The sequence below is a fragment of the Schistocerca piceifrons genome, chromosome 1 (genome assembly GCF_021461385.2).
Source record: "Schistocerca piceifrons isolate TAMUIC-IGC-003096 chromosome 1, iqSchPice1.1, whole genome shotgun sequence".
Taxonomy (NCBI): domain Eukaryota; kingdom Metazoa; phylum Arthropoda; class Insecta; order Orthoptera; family Acrididae; genus Schistocerca; species Schistocerca piceifrons.
This window is the reverse complement of record NC_060138.1, coordinates 1103310448-1103330891: the sequence shown is the minus strand read 5'-3', so window position 1 is coordinate 1103330891 and position 20444 is coordinate 1103310448. Positions and strand designations below refer to the sequence as shown.

The window sequence follows — 20444 nt, the reverse complement described above, 5'->3', positions numbered from 1 at the left end:
TTTTCAAGACACCTAAGTCGCCGAAGTTGCGTCCAATTGCTTGCACCTGGCCGTTGTGCCACATAACATTCATTTATTTATATCTCCATGGGCAGAGCACTTAGAAGACGAAACAAGTCTACTACACTACACACCATTAAAATTGCTACACCAAGAAGAAATGCAGATGATAAACGGGTATTCATTAGACAAATATATTATACTAGAACTGACATATTATTACTTTTTCACGCAATTTGGGTGCATAGATCCAGAGAATAAGTACTCAGAACAACCACCTCTGGCAGTAATAACGGCCTTGATACACCTGGGCATTGAGTCAAACAGTGCTTGGATATCGTGTACAGGTACAGCTGCCAATGCAGCTTCAACACGATACCACAGTTCATCAAGAGTAGTGACTGGCGTATTGAGACGAGCCAGTTGCTCGGCCACCACTGACCACACGTTTTCAGTTGGCGACAAATCTGGAGAATGTGCTGGCCAGGGCAGCAGTCGAACATTTTCTGTATCCAGAAACGCCCGTACAGGACCTGCAACATGCGGTCGTGCATTATCCTGCTGAAATGTAGGGTTTCGCAGGGATCGAATGAAGGGTAGAGCCACGGGTCGTAACACATCTGAAATGTAATGTCCACTGTTCAAAGTGCCGTCAATGCGAACAAGAGATGACCGAGACGCGTAACCAATGGCACCCCATACCATCACGCCGGATGATACGCCCGTATGGCGATGGCGAATACACGCTTCCAATGTGCGTTCACCGCGATATCGCCAAACACGGATGCGACCATTATGATGCTGTAAACAGAACCTGGATTCATCAGAAAAAAATGACGTTTTGCCATTCGTGCACCCATGTTCGTCGTTGAGTACACCATCGCAGGCGGTCCTGTCTGTGATGCAACGTCAAGGGTAACCGCAGCCATGGTCTCAGAGCTGATAGTCCATGCTGCTGCAAACGTCGTCGAACTGTTCGTGCAGATGGTTGTTGTCTTGCAGACGTCCCCATCTGTTGACTCAAGGATCGAGACGTGGCTGCACGATCCGTTACAGCCATGCGGATAAGATGCCTGTCATCTCGACTGTTAGTGATACGAGGCCGTTGGGATCCAGCACGGCGTTCCGTATTACCCTCCTGAACCCACTGATTCCATATTCTGCTAACAGTCATTGGATCTCTACCAACGCGAGCAGCAATGTCGCGATACGATAAACCGCAATCGCGACAGGCTACAATCCGACCTTTATCAAAGTCGGAAACGTGATGGTACGCATTTCTTCTCCTTACACGAGGCATCACAACAACATTTCACCAGGCAATGCCGGTCAACTGCTGTTTGTGTCTGAGAAATCGGTTGGAAACTTTTCTCTTGTCATCACGTTGTAGGTGTCGACACCGGCGCCAACCTTGTGTGAATGCTCTGAAAAGCTAATCATTTGCATATCACAGTATCTTCTTCCTGTCGGTTAAATTACGCGTCTGTAGCACGTCATCTTCGTGGTGAAGCAATTTTAATGGCCAGGAGTGTAAATAGAGTGCTTACATTACGCTTGTCCGTCCTCTGAAAGTGTACTGGTAAGCCGTATGGGATCCTTACCACATAGGATTGAAGGAGATATCGAAAAAGCGCAGTTCGTTTTGTATTATCGCGAAATAGGGGTTGGTGTGGGATAGGGAGGGGGTGGGGGGGTGGGGAAGTGTCACGGATATAATACGCAAGTTGACATGGCAATCATTAAAACAACGGCGTTTTTCGTTGCACAGAGATCTTTTCACGAAATTTCAATCACCAACTTTCTCCTCTGAAGGGAAACAAACCTTATAATAAATAACAGAAATTGTAACTCGTACGGAACGATTTAAGTGTTTCTTTTTTCCACGCGATGTTCGGGAGTAGAACGATTGAGAATTAGTCTGATTGTGGCCCTATGAACGCTCTGCCAGGCGCTTACAGTTTGAATTACAGAAATCATGTAGATGTAGATCAGCAAACACACCACATTATAAGTTAGACGCAATTACACAACACAGCAATTTCGATAGACCACTGATGGAAACTTAACAAACCTAATAACTAGTAAATAAAGGCGTGACCATGGACATATTATAAAATCTCTCATTTTATACTGTATTTATACAGATGACACAAGACAGAAATGGGATTTTAGGATAAGGAGCTTTCAAATTTCATCAATTATAATATGTAACCTATCTAGTTCAAGCTGTTTCCTGATTTTTCGCTAATGTATTAAAATTTATGCGCAACACCGATGTTCATATTCTCTTAGGTATCGACGAGTCGATTGGCTCTAAAACAGCATTCGGTGTTAAATGGACAGAAGATTAACGGAAGTATCTTTAATAAAAACACGAAACAAGGGCTTCTGTTTAATCTTCCAAAACACTTAGCTGACTATGCTGTAATAAAATACTGTAGTTTAGTTCACCCTTTCCTCCCCCCCCCCCCTCTCCATGAACCATGGACCTTGCCGTTGGTGGGGAGGCTTGCGTGCCTCAGCGAGACAGATGGCCGTACCGTAGGTGCAACCACAACGGAGGGGTATCTGTTGAGAGGCCAGACAAACGTGTGGTTCCTGAAGAGGGGCAGCAGCCTTTTCAGTAGTTGCAGGGGCAACAGTCTGGATGATTGACTGATCTGGTCTTGTAACACTAACTAAAACGGCCTTGCTTGCTGGTACTGCGAACGGCTGAAAGCAAAGGGAAACTACAGCCGTAATTTTTCCCGAGGGCATGCAGCTTTACTGTAGCAAGCAGTAAAGGAAACAATAGAAAAATTTGGAGTAGGAATTAAAATCCATGAAGAAGAAATAAAAACTTTGAGGTTCGCCGATGACATTGTAATTCTGTCAGAGAGAGCAAAGGACTTGGAAGAGCAGTTGAACGGAATAGTGTCTTGAAAGGAGGATATAAGATGAACATCAACAAAAGCAAAACGATGATCATGGAACGTAGTCGAATTAAGTCGGGTGATGCTAAGGGAATTAGATTAGGAAATGAGACACTTAAAGTAGTAAAGGAGTTTTGCTATTTGGGGAGCAAAATAACTGACGATGGTCGAGGACATAAAATGTAGACTGGCAATGGCAAGGAAAGTGTTTCTGAAGAAGAGAAATTTGTTAACTTCGAGTGTAGATTTAAGTGTCAGGAAGTCGTTTCTGAAAGCATTTGTATGGAGTGTAGCCATGTATGGAAGTGAAACATGGACGATAAATAGTTTGGACAAGAAGGGAATAGAAGCTTTCGAAATGTGGTGCTACAGAAGTGTGCTGAAGATTAGATGGGTAGATCACATAACTAATGCGGAGGTATTGAATAGAATTGGGGAGAAGAGGAGTCTGTGGCACAACTTGACAAGAAGAAGGGACCAGTTGGTAGGACATGTTCTGAGGCATCAAGGGATCACAAATTTAGCATTGGAGGGCAGCGTGGAGGGTAAAAATCGTAGAGGGAGACGAAGAGATGTAGGTTGCAGTAAGTACTGGGAGATGAAGTTTGCACAGAATAGAGTAGCATGGAGAGCTGCATAAAACCAGTCTCAGGACTGAAGACCACCACCACCACCACCACCACCACCACCACCACCACCACCACCACAGCAACAACAACAACAACAGTTTAGTTCAATAAATTTAAGTGTCAGTTGGTTTACTGCAGTCTTACATTTGAATATTGCTCGAGTATATCAGATCGCACTAACAGGGGACAACAAACGCACACAAAAAAAGCGCAGTGAAATGTCACAGGCTACTGTGGCTGGCGGAGTAACAGAAATGTTTAATTGTAGCTATCTTAAATATTGTTTGTAATCGAAACGGAAATCGTATACTGTCGTGACATGTTAAATAAAATCCTAACTGCAACAATTACGTACACTTATCACAAGGAAAGGGTACAGTACGAAAAGACACTACTGATCTACCGTTTCAGGAATGGAGCCAATCAGCCAACTTGCAGTTAACACACTGTACATATTCACAGATAACGTGTAGACAAAATTAAGCATGCATGAGTGCGCAAAGAGATCACAAGCAGTCATTTTTCCCACGCTCCATTCACGAATGGATCGCGAAGAAACTTTAATGTATGGTACAAAAAAGTTATCTTTGGCACACACTGTTCGACGATTTTCTCAGACTGATGTCGATGCAGATAATGTCGATGATTCAGTCACCATGAAGACCCAATGAAAAATGGCAGTTGTTGCACCATAATAACATATAGGATTTCTTCTGCTGTGGTTCGAAACCAGCTGCTAAACGAAATCACTACACATTTCGATTTGAGATACGTGTTCAATGAGAACTCATTTGTACTTTACATTTATTAGAAACCTCCGTCAGACTGGAACTTAGCTGGATAGCTCGGTTAGTAAGAGCCAAGAGCGTGTCCGTTAAAGCTAAAGTTCCGGGTTCTCGGTTCCAGTCCCTGTCTAAGATCGTTAGAGATAGGTATGAAAATCAGTCTGAGTAATTTTAAGAAACTATGTCGCTACACAGATTGCTAAACATGGACAAAATGGAATATCTTTCGGGTGGAGTCAATGGAACCCTGTGTGTTCATTGACTGGTAAGAAACTTCACCGTGTTGAATTTCCGCAGTCTAATAGGTATTCCACAACTATAGGCATTCTGAGTACAAGGCGAAGAAGCCAAGTAACATGCTATACACGTAGTGCTTTCGAGTATGGATGCATATGGCCCGCCCGGTTGGCCCTGCGGTCTAACGCACGGCTTTGCGGGCGGGAAGGAGCGCCTGGTCCCCGGCGGATTTGTGTCGAGGTCCGGTGAACTGGCCAGTCTGTGGATGGTTTTTAGGCGGTTTTCCGTCTGCCGCGGTGAATGCGGGCTGGTTCCCCTTATTCCGCCTCAGTTACACTATGTCGGCAATTGCTGCGCAAACAAGTTCTCCACGTACGCGTACACCACCGTTACTCTACCACGCAAACATAGGGGTTACACTCGTCTGGTGTGAGACGTTCCCTGGGGGGTCCACCGGGGGCCGAACTGCACAATAACTTCGGTGTGGGGCGGCGGACAGGTGAAGTGGACTGCGGTAGTCGTCGTGAGGTTCTGGACCACTGCGGCTGCGGCGGGGACGGATCCTCTCCATCGTTTCTAGGTCCCCGGTTAACATACAATACAGTACAATGGGTGCATATCGTTCCCGCTCAATAACATATACCCAGACGGGTGAAATCCCTGTAAATCCTTCTCATTTGTGGTGATAGAGTTAAATAGGTTTAGATATAAACCGAAAGCATTGGAGTCCAGAATATTCTACCACATTGCTAGTAGTAGTAGTGGTGGTGGTGGTGGTGGTGGTGGTGGCGGCAATAGTAGTAGTAGTAGTAGTAGTAGTAGTACTTCTCAAGACCAAAATATCCGTTGTTGAGCCTCTCCAATTATGGTACGTTATCAATAAGAGGAATCTGCGATTTGACCATAGTCAATATGGCCAGGTCAATGGTGTAAACGGAATTAATGTAACCTGAATGATTAGTAACCTTAAACTATTTCATGGCTGTACTTAATACTTCAACTCCAGTTTTGCTAGACTTAGACATATATTCATAGTGTAACAACACAGGTTTAATATGTCTATCTGTCAAAACTGAAGTCTAAAGACAAGATAAGACAGCATTTTTGTTATTAAGGGGAGAGTTGCAAATAATTTCGACGAACGGAGCATTATGCGCTATGAATGGACTCCATTCGATCCAGATTGTCCCATGAAAAGATCATGATAGTAAAGTAACAAAGAAAATGTCTTAGTTGTCGCCGTTTGCAACCCATAATGTGCTTTCATATAATACCTTTATAAAGACCATTATGTAATACAGTGCATTCTGTTTCTTATCCTAATACCTGCGTATCATTTTGCATATATTCTCAAACTTTATCAGCATTTTAACTACATCACTATTACATTCAAAAGTCATGCAATAGGCTAAATAATTAAAATTACTAGCATTGTAAGCATAAAACATACAAATTTATAGAGAAGGCTACTCTTCTGTTTAAATGCAATCCATTCTTCTCCTTCGTAATGAAAGATAAGAATTTTAGAGTTTCTGGTGCTCAGCAATAGGTTTCCGTACTCTCTAACTACACTCTATGACTGTAGCTAGTAAGAATTTAATTTCAGTGCATCATTTATCTAACATTCAAAAAGTATCAAGAGAGCTACGCACTGTACTTCGCTACGGGTAATCGAATGTTAAATGTTAATATGTCAAAAATGTTCAATATATTTCACTACGTAAATGCAGCTTCGTTATATTATGTCTCTCAGGAATAACTAGTGAAGTTACACAGTGCGTTTCAGTAAGAAACATAATAAATGTCGTAACATGAAAAGCCTCCAAAATGCCATTCAAGTAATCATACAGGATTAAGCTGCCATTCAATAACACTATGTATTAAGTTAGACTCTTGTTGTACTGTGATGCCACATCCAATCGTCAGAAGCGCACAAGTCGTAGTAAAAGTTCACTTAAGACTCCACAATTTTCAGTAAGAATAGAGCTTAGTGCACGTTCTTCAGGATGATTCCGTGATAGTGTTGCAAACTTTCAGTGTTAATGGAGAACGGTAAATACATCAATTTGAGATAAGAGACCCTGGTCCAGAAACAATGAAGTCTAAAGCTATAGGCAAAAACCGTTCAGATATTTCCGACTGTAATCCGTCTCCATGGCAGAGAGGTCAGGGAACCTGACTGCCATGCGAGGGCACTCGGGTTCGATACCCAGTATTGCCAGGATTTTTCTTGGTGGAAGGAATCGTACGAGGTGCACCCTGCACTGCATCCGATATCGTCATTGGCAGAGGATGGTACAGTGGTCGAACCTCTGACTTGTACCAGATACGTTGTTTCTAAAATCGTGGGTTAGGCGACGTTCAGAGGTGATAGTATGGACCAAGTCTAATAGCATGCATACCTTAAGAGCTTTGAGCATCTTCTCTGTAGAAGAGGTGTGTTTCATAGTATCGAAAATGAATAAGTGCTGATAGCTACTAAGGTGCGCATTTTATAGTCCATGTTTGCAGCGTCAGTCTTCTTACTTGTTTGATGCGGCCTGCCACGGAGACTGGTTTGATGCGCCTGCCACCTCAGTTATTTGCTGGATGTATTCCAATCTCTGTCTTCCCGTACAGTTTTTATCCTCTACAGCTTCCGCTAGTGCCATAGAGGTTTTTCCCTGATGTCTGAACAAATGCCCTATCATCCTGTCCCTTCTCCTCGACAGTGCCTTCCGCATATTTCTTTCCTCGCTGATTCTTCGGAGAATCTCCTCATTTCTTATCTTATCAGTCCACCTGATTTTCAACATTCTAATGTAGCATCACGTCTCAAACGCTTTGATTCTCTTTTGTTCTGGTTTTCCTACTGGATAACCGGATAACACTGGATTCCAAAACTACATTTTGTGACAGCTCACCCTCAAATTAAGGCCTTTGTTTGATACCAGTAGACTTGTCTTGACCAGGAGAGCCCTCTTTGCATATACTAGTCTCCTTTTTATGTCCTTTCTTCGTCCGTCATTGCTTATTTTGCTTTTAAGGTAGCCGAACTCAACTTCGTCTACTCGCGTGCACCAATTTTGATGTTAAGTTTCTCGCTATTCTCATTTCTGCTACTTCTCATTACTTTTGTCTTTTTCCGGTTTTCTCCGAGTCCAGCACTCATTAGACTGTTGATCTCCTTCCACAGCTCCTCTAATTGTTCTTCCCTTTCACTGAGGATAGCCATGTCATCATCATGGAATCTTACGAGTGATATCCTTTCACCTGGAATTTTCATTTTCTTACTGAACCTTTCTTTTATTTCCATCATTTCTTGGTCGATGCATGGATTGAAAAGTAGTAGTGAAAGACTGCAACCTTGTCTCACCCACTTTATATTCAAAGCTTGGTCTTCCAACCACATTGTTCGCTCCTGGTTCTTGTACATATTGAACCTCGTCAGTCTTTCCTTGTAGCTTACTCCTTTTCTTCACAGAATTTCGCCGGCTGCTGTGGCCGAGCGGTTCTAGGCGCTTCAGTCTGGAACCGAGCTGCGGCTACGGTCGCAGGTTCGAATCCTGCCTCGGGCATGGACGTGTGTGATGTCGTTAGGTTTAAGTAGTTCTAAGTCTAGGGGACTGATGACCTCAGATGTTAAGTCCCATAGTGCTTAGAGACATTTGAACCATTTTTTCACAGAATTTCTAACATCTTGCACCGTTCCACTTTGTCGAAAGCCTTTTCTAGATCTACGAATTCTATAAGCGTATCTTTATTTTCCTTCAGTTTGCTTCCATTATCAAGCCAAAGTGATAAATGCCTCTCTAGTTTCTTTTGCTACCATTCTCGTATCACACTCAACGTAACTTTACTGCATTTGATAAGGGTGGTTACTGTATGTATTTTTAACAGAATATTGTAGGACCACTTCCCGTTTATTTGAAACGACCTTCCTTGAACAAACATTATTCAACATAATTCTCTGTCGCCTAACTTAAGCCAAAAAATCATCATCAATTTTCTTTTCCATTCTTTTGTGAATTATTCTCGTCAACAGGTTGGATGTATGAGATGATAAGCTGATTGTGCGGCAATTCTCGCAGATTCCTACTCTTATCTTCGGAATTGTGTGGACGATATTTTTCCGAAAGTCTGATGGTACCTCGGCAGTCTCATAGATTCTACACGCCAACTTGAACGGTCGTTTGGCTACTATTTCCCCCAATGATGGATTATTATCTACTCATTCTGCTTTATTTGACCCCAAGTCTTCCAGAGCTCTTTCAAGTTCTGAGTCTAATACTGGCTCGTCTACGTTTCTTTATCGACTCCAGTTTGTTGTTCTATCAATTCATCAGACAAGTCCTCCCTCCGTGGAGGCTTTCAGTGTACTTCCTACACCCGTCCGCTGTTTCCTCTGCGTTTTACAGTGGAATTTTCGTTGCACTAATGCAATCACCCTTTCTTTTAAATTAACCGAGGATTGTTTTGATTTTATCATTTTCTGGGTCAGTTCTTACGACGATAATTAATTTTTAGATTTCTTCACATTTTTCCTGCATCTATTTCGCCTTGGCTACCTTGCAACTTGCTATTTACACTCACGCTCATAAATTAAGAATAATGCTGATACATGGTGAAACAAAGCTCTGGTTCGCGGTTTGCGGGTTTAAATCACCTCGGGATATGACCATGCCGTGCATTTGACCTGCGGTCCTCGCATAGTGGCGCTGGCAGCAGTCCACATACGCAGAGGTATGTTGGTGCATGTCAAGTACGGTGCAGCGAGTAAGTGTGCAGACGTTTTCAGACGTGCTAATGGTGACTGTGTGTTGATAATGGCCCAAAGAACACACATTGATGACCTTATGAGAGGTAGGATACTAGGGCGACTGGAGGCTGGTCAAAGCAGGTCTTAGTACGGGCCCTGCGTGTGCCACAAAGTGTGATCTCAAGATTATGGCAACGATTCCAGCAGACAGGAAACGTGTCCAGGCGCTACCGTACGGGACGTCTACAGTGTACAACACCACAAGAAGACCGATAGCTCACCATCAGTGCACGCAGACGGCCACGGAGTACTGCAAGTTGCCTTGCTCGGGACCTTACCGCAGCCACTGGAACAGTTGTCTCCAGACACACAGTCTACAGACGACTGAACTGACATGGTTTATTCGCCCGGAGACCTGCAAGGTGCATTCCATTGAGTCCTGGTCACAGGAGAGCCCGTAAAGCCTGGTGTCAAGAACACAGCACATTGTCGTTGGAACAGTGGTCCCAGGTTATGTTCACGGACGAGTCCAGGTATAGTCTGAACAGTGATTCTCGCCGGTTTTCATCTGACGTGAACCAGGAACCAGATACCAACTCCTTAATGCCCTCGAAAGGGACCTGTATGGAGGTCGTGGTTTGATGGTGTGGGGTGGGGTTATGACTGGTGCACTACACACCTGCATGTCTTTGACGGAGGAACTGTAACAGGTTTGGTGTATCGGAACTTTTGGACCAGTATGTCCACCTTTTCAGGGGTGCAGTAGGTCCCACCTTCCTCCTGATGGATGATAACGCACGGCCCCACCGAGCTTCCATAGTGGAGGAGTAACTTGCAACGGAAGATATCAGGCGAATGGAGTGGTGTGCCTGTTCTCCAGACCTAAACCCCATCCAGCACGTCTGGGATGCTCTCGGTCGACGTATCGCTGCACGTCTTCAAACCCCTACGACACTTCAGGAGCTCCGACAGGCACTGGTGCAAGAATGGGAGTCTATACCCCAGCAGCTGCTCGACCACCTGATCCAGAGTATGCCAACCCGTTGTGCGGCCTGTGTATTGTGCATGGTGATCATATCCCATATTGATGCCGGGGTACATGCGCAGGAAACAGTGACGTTTTGTAGCACGTGTTTCGGGACGGTTTTCTCAACTTATCACAAATACCGTGGACTTACAGATCTGTGTCGTGTGTGATCCCCATGTTCCTATGCTATTAGCGCCAGTTTTGTGGAGTGCCACGTTGTGCGGCACCACATTCTGCAGTTATCCTTAATTTCTGAGCATGAGTGTAGAATTCAGCTAACAATGCAGCTATCATCAGTGCTATAAATACGAGCACAAAAAAAAACACAGAAGTTGATTAAGCACCCTAACCACGAACCATGTCAGATTTGTATGAAGTGCCAACTGCACAATTACATATTGTTGTAGGTAGTCACGTAAACTCGACATAGTTGTAAAGTCCGCTATTACAATATAACTTCAGCACGTACAACCATCAGTCAAACTGAGGCAGCTGTTTACAAGTCCAGACAGCTAACCTCGGTTTACGGCATGCTGGACGGCCAACGCCCTCTATGCCCGTGATCCATATATGAAAAAATAGGTTAAGATTATACTTATGCGTAAGAATAAAATGAATTCAAAAAACAATTACAGTAAAATACAATTTTGTCAGGAGGTATAAATTAAAGTAAGTGTTGCGGCAAATATTGCAATACATTGTGACCATTACAGCGAAGGACAATGAAATGCATTAAAACTTTATTCCTTAATATATTAAAAAGGAGTAACAAACTGGCGTAGGAACTGTAATTTTCCATTTTTAGTTCATTTTATGGTCTAAAAATGTGAAATATATTCACCAATAGAAAGCAAGTAGACACCACATAACGAAACTTTTCAGTCGGTGTCATGGCTGAAAAGCGAAAGTGGAATAAAAAAAAATTTAACAATATGCTTGTTAGCAATTTTTTTTTTAAAAAAAAAGAAACGTACGTAGCATTCACTGATGATAGAAACTACATTACAACGTGTACAATCTCTAAATACTGGAAAGACAACTTAGTTTTAGTTCTACTGTTTGTACTCATATGGTACACTGTCAAATGTTACTACATAGTAATTGAATAGTTGAATTCGGACCTCCTAAGTCGCTACCATGCCTTCTGTCGAGAAGGTGGCTTTGAAAAAGCTCCCAAAAATGGGTGCTTCTCACTGCTACTTGCTTATTGAGAAAGATAGCGTGAGAAAATCTGTGATGTAAAAAAAAGATCTCCATTTCCTCAAGCAAATCTAAAAATCTGCCCTTCCCGCCTCTCTGAAGCAATTTCAATTGCAAGGTCACATCCAGAGCACTGTTCCAGCTGTCCATCAGGTGGGCGGCAAAATTACATTTACCCGTCAGGCCCCTTCTTTCCAGCGTCATATGATCCCGGAACCTGGACGCGAACCGTCTCTAAGTTTGGCCCACATTACAAGTGTCACAATCTGAAGTCTCCACTCTCTCTACACCTGACTTGTGAAAAATGTTAGTTTTTCGTACATTACTTAATAGTAATCGACCAAGATTATTCACTGTCGGAAAAGATGCTGTAACTTTATATTTCTTAAAAGCTGACGGCACTCTCATATTAAGAGTACGATAGTACGGTAACATAACAAATTTATTATCTTTGGCATTTGCTGTGTTATTTGCAACAAGTGTTGTATTTGGTCCCACTTGAATTGAAATTTTATTGTAAATATTTGTTACATAATAATTAGCTTTTTTAGTGTAACTGATGACATCTAATTCTGTTTTGTTTTCAGACTGCAATAGTGGAAGTTTGAAAAAGCGATTTACTGCAAAATTTAAAAATTCCTTCGTATTTTGGTTAGGGTGGTCAGAATAAAAATCTAACACACCATCTGTACAGGCGAGTTTCCGGAAGATCCCAATGACGTGTTTCCCATTTTCATTCTTCATTTTAAAGTATAGGAAATTTTTAGAATCATTATTCCCTATTTCACATGTGAACTTTCTTTTTTTGTGTAAATTATTAAGCTTCTTAACAATTGTGTTCATTCATCATCATTTTATGAAGTAAAGTTTTTTGATACACTTTAATGTACTTCACTATAATGGACTCAATGTATTGCCACATTTGCCGCCACTCGTATTTTAATTTACATGCCTCCTGGAAAAAATGTATTTTGCTATAATTATTATGTGAATTCATTTTATTATGTGTAAATTTTACCTTAACCCATTTTTTTCATATACGGGTAATGGAAATAGACGGCGTTGGCCATCCAACATCACGTAAACCGAGGTTAGCTGTATGGATGTGTAAACAGCAGCCTCAGTTTGACTGATGCTTGTACATGCCAAAGTTATATTCTACTTTGTGTCCTATAACTATGCTGAGTCTACATGACTACCTATCACGGCATGCAATTTTTGTGTTGGCATTGTGTACAACTGTGACATGTTTCTCGGTTTGTGTACTTTATCAGTGTCTGAATCCTGTGCTATTTTTGTATTTATAGCACTGTCGACAGCTGCTCTCAGCTGAAATCCAGATCTGCAATGAAATATAGATATTATGACCCATGCTGCTCTTATTTCTGTCCTGAACTGAAGTATTTCTTATGTTACCCAAGCTTTCTTTGCAGTTACCTTCCACGTACCCATGTCTGACTGTCAATCATCTGCGAGTGCCCTTTTTAGAGATGTCCACTCCCCTTCAACTGAACTGCCTACTGTGATATTCCTTATCGCAGTATCCATATCCTTGGCGAACTTCAAACGAATGTCATTATTCCTCAGTACTTCACTATTCCAATTCCTTCCACACTGATTCATCTGGACGATTCTCTTGAACTTCAGTCTACTCTTTATCATTACTAAATTGTGCTTTACGTCTATATATGCTTCTTGGGTACGCCTCACAATCCATTATCTGATTTCGGAATCTCGGTGTCATTGGTTTAATCCAGCTGGAATTTTCTCCCATCTCCAATTATAGCTCCACCACCATCACCACCACCTCCTCCTCCTCCTCCTCCTCCTCCTCCGATTCTTGCACAGAGTATTCGCTGATACCGTCTTAAACTTATTCAAGATCTCAATTAGTCTCTCTCCTCTCTCATTCCTACTGCCTTGCCCATAGTCTCCAGCAACAGTTTCTTCTATTCCCTCCTCTACAAACGCGTACTAATTCCCCATGATTATTAGATTTTTAATCTCACTTTACTTACTGAATAACCGTTCAAAACCCTCATATACTTTCTCTGTCCCTTCACCTTCTGCTTGCGACGTCGTTCTGTATATCTGAATTATCGTTGTCGGCGTTTGTTTACTGTCTAATTTGATGGGAGAAACCATATCACTGAACTGTTCGCAGTAGCTCACTCTCTGCCGTACTTTCCTATTCATAACGAATTCTACTCCCGTTATACCATTTTCTGCTACTGTTGATATTACCTTACAGTCGTCTGACCAGAAATTCTTATCCTCTCTCCGTTTCATTTCAGTGTCACTCTGCTATATTTAGATTAAGACTTAGCATTTCTCTTTTCAGGTTTTCTAGTTTTCCTACTAAGTTTAAACTTCTGAAATTCCATGCTCTGACTTCGTTGGTTATTCAATCTTTTTCTCATGGGCACCTCTCTCTTGGCAGTCCCCTCCCATAGATTAGAATGAGGGACTTATCCGAAAACTTTTTCCAATGGAGAGACCATCATGACACTTTTCAATTATAGGCCACAAGTCCTGTGGATACGCACTGTCTGTCTTTAAAGCAGTGGTTTCCATTGCCTTCTGCATCCTCATGAAGTTGATCAAAGCTGATCCTTCCGCCTTTTTTGGGGGCAGATTTCCCACCACAAGGGCAATAGAGTAGCCTGGAACCTCTGTCCGCTCCACCGCCCTCTTTGGAAAGGCCGTTGGCAGAGCGAGGGTGACTTCTTATCCACTATTGCTGATGATTTTATTGAAAATTTAAACAATGTCTGGTTCCGAACCCGAGATCCATGACGTTTTGATTACTAACTAATTAAGATGCTACCTCTAGACCACCCTGAAAGTTTCTTATACCTCCACGGAATCACCCCATATAGTTCAGTGGCAACAATTCAGTTGAAAGTATTTGGCAGGATAGGATAATTCTTCCTGGTACATCTTTCAGATTCCTACCGACGCATAATCAGCGTCTCTTTCATCCTATGGGATGGCTATGTCCACAACAATACATACGTTTCACAATTCCTATTACAGGCTTCTAGAGGTTGTTGAGGGGACTTTGTAGATAACGTTTTAATTAGGAACTCATGTTGGGAAATGTACCGTTTGGATGTAAAAGAAGTTTGAAGACCGAATCACTTAAATCAGTCACTTTACGGAACACACACGATGGAGACAGTGAGCTCTGTCCGCTGTGCTTTACTGGAGCCAATGGCATGTGCAACGATGCGCGCAGTCTTCGTCGGGTTCTCTTCTACAAGACGAAGTGTGTCTTCTCCACAGTCCATAGCGTGGCGAGTCCCTGTAACACCACAGTCAAACCTACTAGTAGCGGAAGTACCAGATTCTCGCAGCCGTTTTGTAGTCGGATAAAAATGGTATGTGATGTCATGGTTACAACAGGGACTGACGACGGTGCCCTCTTCTCAGCCTGTGTCCGTACATTGAACCGGGACATTTGGAAGTGATCCTATCTTTAAACTTATTCTACAGGGTGTTCCCAAAATGAATTTAAAAAAGCACAGGGCTGGTAGAGTTGCTCATAACAAGCAACTTTACATACAGTTCATGTCGGTAGCTCTTTGCGTTCAGCGCTAGGCATCATTTAACAGCGTCACGCGCCGCCGAGGACGTAGGCATACATTCCCCGCCACCCTAGCCGAAATGGTAGCAGGTATTCCGGGTGGGACAACACCACGGCATTTGCTGGGATGCGAACGCGATGCGTTTGGCAGTGCAAATGCCTCCTCGATACGATGTCGCACATAGGACGGCATCTGTAAACGCTACAGAGTCTGTCTTGCCCTGTGTCAGTATGTCAAGAAACGGGGACACTCTTGTGTTTAGTTCCTTGCAGAGTGGACGGTAAGTGGAGCGCTTTTCTTGGAAGAAGAGGGCAGACATGCACTATGCTTACGGGGCGGTGGATGGAAATGCTCTCCCTGCTCAACAGTTGTACGTTTAGCGGTTTCCGAATCGTTGAGTACCAGATTCTCGCCATCCACGGGTCCCTAAGAGAGACAGGCGCACTTGAGGCGAGTTCTGCGCTGACAACGTATCGTAATGGCGCACGATGTGGTTATCAACGCACAGTGCGTGCACCAGAGTTCGACGAGGAGGCGTTAACACTATTTCAATACACGCCCTCAACAAGCTCGCGGAGCACTGCTCGAGAAATGGCTGTTAGTCATTCCAAGGTCTGATGGGTTTAGAATATTTTCCTCGTTTCGCTGACTTCTGCCAGTTGTTTTTGCAGAAGTGAGCCCTTCAACCTGAATTTCGATACTTTGTACTTTTTTATAGATGAGGCATCCTCTACAAGGAAGATGTGTTCAACAGACACAGTCAGCACGTGAAGGCACAGGATAATCCGCACACCGCCTTTGCTTGTGATCACCAAAAGTGCTTTGCTGTCGGTGTCTCGACCGTTTTGGTAGGCGATAATCTGATTGGTCCATACATGCTCCTCTGGCCACTGTATCAGGTATTTAATCTTCTAAACATGGGTTTAGAAAACATCGTTCCTGTGAAACACAACTAGCTCTTTATTCACATGAAGTGTTGAGTGCTATTGACAAGGGATTTCAGATCGATTTCGTATTTCTGGATTACCGGAAGGCTTTTAACACTGTACCACACAAACGGCTCGTAGTGAAATTGCGTGTTTATGGAATATCGTCTCTGTTATGTGACTGGATTTGTGATTTCCTGTCAGAGTGGTCACAGTTCGCAGTAACTGACGGAAAGTCATCGAGTAAAACAGAAGTGATTTCTGGCGTTCCCCAAGGTAGTGCTATAGGCCCTTTGCTGTTCCCTATCTATATAAACGATTTGGGAGACAATCTGAGCAGCCGTCTTTGGTTGTTTGCAGAGGACGCTGTCGTTTATCGACTAATAAAGTCATCAGAAGATCAAAACAAACTGCAAAACGATTTATAAAAAAATATCTGAATGGTGCGAAAAGTGGCAATTGACCCTGAATAACTAAAAGTGTGAGGCCATCCATACGAGTGCTAAAAGGAACTCGTTAAACTTCGGTTACACGATAAATCAGTCTAATCTAAAAGCCGTAAATTCAACTAAATACCTAGGTATTACAATTACGAACAACTTAAATTAGAAGGAACACATAGATAATGTTGTGGGGAAGACTAACCAAAGACTGCGTTTTATTGGCAGCACACTTAGAAAATATAACAGACCTACTAAGGAAACTGCCTACACTACGCTTGTCCGTCCTCTTTCAAAATACTTCTGGGTGTGGGATCCTTACCAGACAGGACTGACGGAGTACACCGAAAAAGTTCAAAGAAAAGCAGCAAGTTTTGTATTATCGCGAAATATGGGAGAGAGTGTCACAGAAATGATACAGGATTTGGGCTGGAGAAAGGCATTTTTCGTTGCTACGGGATCTTCTCACAAAATTCCAATCACCAACTTTCTCCTCCGAATGCGAAAATATTTTGTTGACACCGACCTACATAAGGAGGAACGATCAACATGATAAAATAAGGGATATCAGAGCTCTTATAAAAAGATACAGGCGTTCATTCTTTCCGCGCGCTATACGAGATTGGAATAATAGAGAATTGTGAAGGTGGTTCGATGAAACCTCTGCCAGGCACTTGAATGTGATTTGCAGAGTATCCATGTAGATGTAGATGTAGAAGGGAAACATTTCCAGAGTTATTGGAATATGTCCCATTGAACATGCGACAAAGCATGTGGTACCAACAACAAGGTGCATCTGTGCACTTCGCTCATGCGGTGCGAAATCATTCGGATGAGACATTAGGTGAGAATTTGATAGGGCCCGTTGGGCCGGTGGCATGGCTTGCACGTTTCCCTCGACTTGATTTTTTTCGTCTGGGGACACGTGAAATTCCTTGGTTACAACACCCTATCGAGACGGATGAAGGGGAGTTTGAAAGGGTGCGACAATCACTCAGGCGTCGTTGCATGGCGTTCATTCGAGCAGGAGGACGTAATTCTGACCAGTTTTTGTAACTGACCAGTTTTTGTTTTCAAATAAAGGTCATGAAACGTCAACCTAACCTTTCTTTTACCTTCGTATCACAAAGAAGTTGAAATCGTTGCCCTGCAGGGCAGCCACCATGTCCACTCGGATGGCGGGCTGTATGCCTACCTTCCCGGCGACGCGCAACGCTGTTAAATGACGCCGAATGCTAAAGGATGCGAACATGGGACGCTATATGCAAGTTGCTTGTTACGACCCACTCTACTAGCTCTCTCTTTTTTACATTCATTCTAGAAACATATTTTATAACCAAGCAGAACATTTCCGCACGTGGGTTCCTTTTTAAATCTGTCTCTACTAAGTGCCCTCGGTAATAGAAATTAGGAAACATTCCGTATATCAACAAATTCTGCATCGGAAGATCTAGAAACAAAAATGCATTGATGAATATTGCGCAGATGGATAAGACAGATAAGCACACCAGACAAAAAATTAGTCACCCCAGGAAACATGACACTAACACCGTCTTTAACCTAGATAATTGCCTCTTTATTCTGTGACGAAATATTCCAAAAGTTTCTTCAGGTGCGCGATGCAAAGCTGAAGCCACGTTTCATCCACTGTTCCAACCAGTCACCGCCATTTTCTACATGATTAAGACAGAGCGATTTAGAGAGCCACTCAAGGTGCGATGTGTGCCCGAGTGTTCGACGAGCCAGTAACGTGAGCGTACAGACATGTGAACAAGCTGTTGTCATTTTGCAAGACGGAAGTGTCCGCAGTATAATCACGATAAAGTAGTAAAAGGATGCGTGTAGTATTTGAAGGCGTTGCAGGTTGCGTAATACCCATATGTAGGGGCAGCTGAAATCACCCAATAGGTGCTACCAGGCCTGGTAAAACATTGTACATGAACGACACTGAAGCACAGAGGTGACCGATTTACCTCTCACAGAGAATTGGAACTTTAATCCTTTACATGCCCACTGGTGTTGTGTATGCGTAATGTCTTCGGAGTGCTTTACTTTTTTTGCCAGGCACTGCATATGTATTCTCTGCTTCTACCACGAAGTCGAGAGTTGCCTTTAGACGCTGCGGGCCGAAGACCTATGTTCAAAGCTCAGTTTCGTGTAGTAAAGTAGTGGTATGAACGCAGTAAGTTTTGCTTCGTGGCGGGTCATTTTCATCCGCTATGAACAAATGTGAGTCAGGGTAGAGGAGACTGAAAAGGGTGAAAGTGGTGTTGGCTGCCGCCTGGCCTATTGCCAGGGGTGGAGAGCTTTTTGTAGTGCGTTTACGACCGCTATGTAGCGAGCACAGAGAGTGTCAGTTGTCTGCGCAGAATGAGCCCTTCCTTAGTCAGTAACTTTTGCTTTGACCATGTACATGTTATAAAACTGAAACTGGCTCAATACCGTAACTAAGACGAAATCTGATAGACGAAAAATTGTCACTTTATGGAAAAGGGAGCTGTTATGACAACTACTAATTGATGCATGATTTGGTAGTGATTCAAATACCTCAAGCGTATGCAAAGATTACACTTGGTCATGGGCAATGTTGAAATGGTATCCTGGCTCATGTTCACGGTAACGCTAATCTATGGACCCACGACATGTTGCTTAAGTTACTCCCAAAACATCACAGGAGCATCTCTTATCTGAACTGCACCCTCCACAAACTGTGGCTTCAATTCCTCACTGGGACGCCACTATACTCGACGCCTCGCATCATTGAAAAGGACGCAAAATGCCGATTTGTTGAACTACTGGCCGCGCGGAGTGTTCATTCTTTGTCTTTGTCTCATTTATCGTTAAGCCGAAATTTATGCCAAGCAAACTTTCGCTAACATGTAGTTATCCTGAAAGGTAGCGAAACGAGTTTTTGAAAGTTACAAAATCCTTACTGAAACACACTGTGGACATAGTATTTCGAATCGCCGAACTGCTGCAAACACAAATGAGTCTGAGAAAAAAACTTAAGAGGAAGCATGATCCAAACAAAAACCAGCCAACAGCCAACCGATGGAAAATTGTCCTATCATCCAATAAACTTTGCTATCTGTCGACACACATTGTTCGTTAGGTTATGCTACTATCCTCATTATTAGTTCTAACGCTTACTATTAGCGTATTGTCTCAAATCTCGCCGTCTTCTGTATTGGAACATATGTCCAACAACTGCTTTATCCGCCGCCTTCGTGTCAATTTTAAAGAACGAAATCTAGAAATGCCAATATTTTTTCTCATGCAGATCTGTTACTATCTTGTCTACTTCAGGTGTGTGACCTGTGTAGCTATGGGTAAAAACTAGTATAGTGAGAATTTTCTACACTATTTCTGGTAATTTACTATTCCGATACAAGCGTGAACCATATAAAACTGGAACTGTAAAAGAAGCGTACGTTTCAAATTATCTCACAATGTAAACAGAACATACCTTGAAACTTTCGAAGTCACTGAGTCTATAATGTAGTAAACTTTTATGTAATTAAAACTGCGCAAATGTCATATTACTGAACAAGCAGCGCTATTGAGTGCAGCAAACGCACAGGCCTGCTTTTCGGATACTTACGTCTGAATCTGCTCCTTTGTCGGCTCCGGGGCAGGTAAACGAGACATATTCGTGACATCGCTTGTGGACCACGAAGCTGCATACTGCAACAAACAATACAACATGAATAACCACACGACACAGACCACATGCGTTTGAACACATACGAGCGCTGCTACCGCACGGTTTGCCATCGTGGACACCAGTTTATAAAATAATACCCGTCTTCTCTCATTCCAAAGCAACTATAATGCACACGTTACAGAATTGTGCGAAAGGAAGAAGGAAACGTCAAACTCCCGAGGAAAGAATTGGCGCAAACTTGATACGGCTGAAATAAAATACAAAATAATCACAACAATCTGTCTGACGTTCAAAAAACA

The 20444-nt window shown here is 42.8% G+C and overlaps 1 protein-coding gene across 2 annotated transcripts in view; it reads right to left on the bottom strand.

Moving 5' to 3' along the window:
• The window catches only part of LOC124798784 (protein kinase C, brain isozyme), a 128053-nt gene extending 107888 nt beyond the window's left edge, over positions 1-20165 (bottom strand). For both annotated transcript variants that reach the window (XM_047262324.1, XM_047262331.1), the window contains exon 1: positions 20083-20165. The gene's annotated coding sequence lies outside the window, so the exon portion shown is untranslated. The remainder of the gene's footprint in view (positions 1-20082) is intronic.
• Positions 20166-20444: the final 279 nt, after the last annotated feature.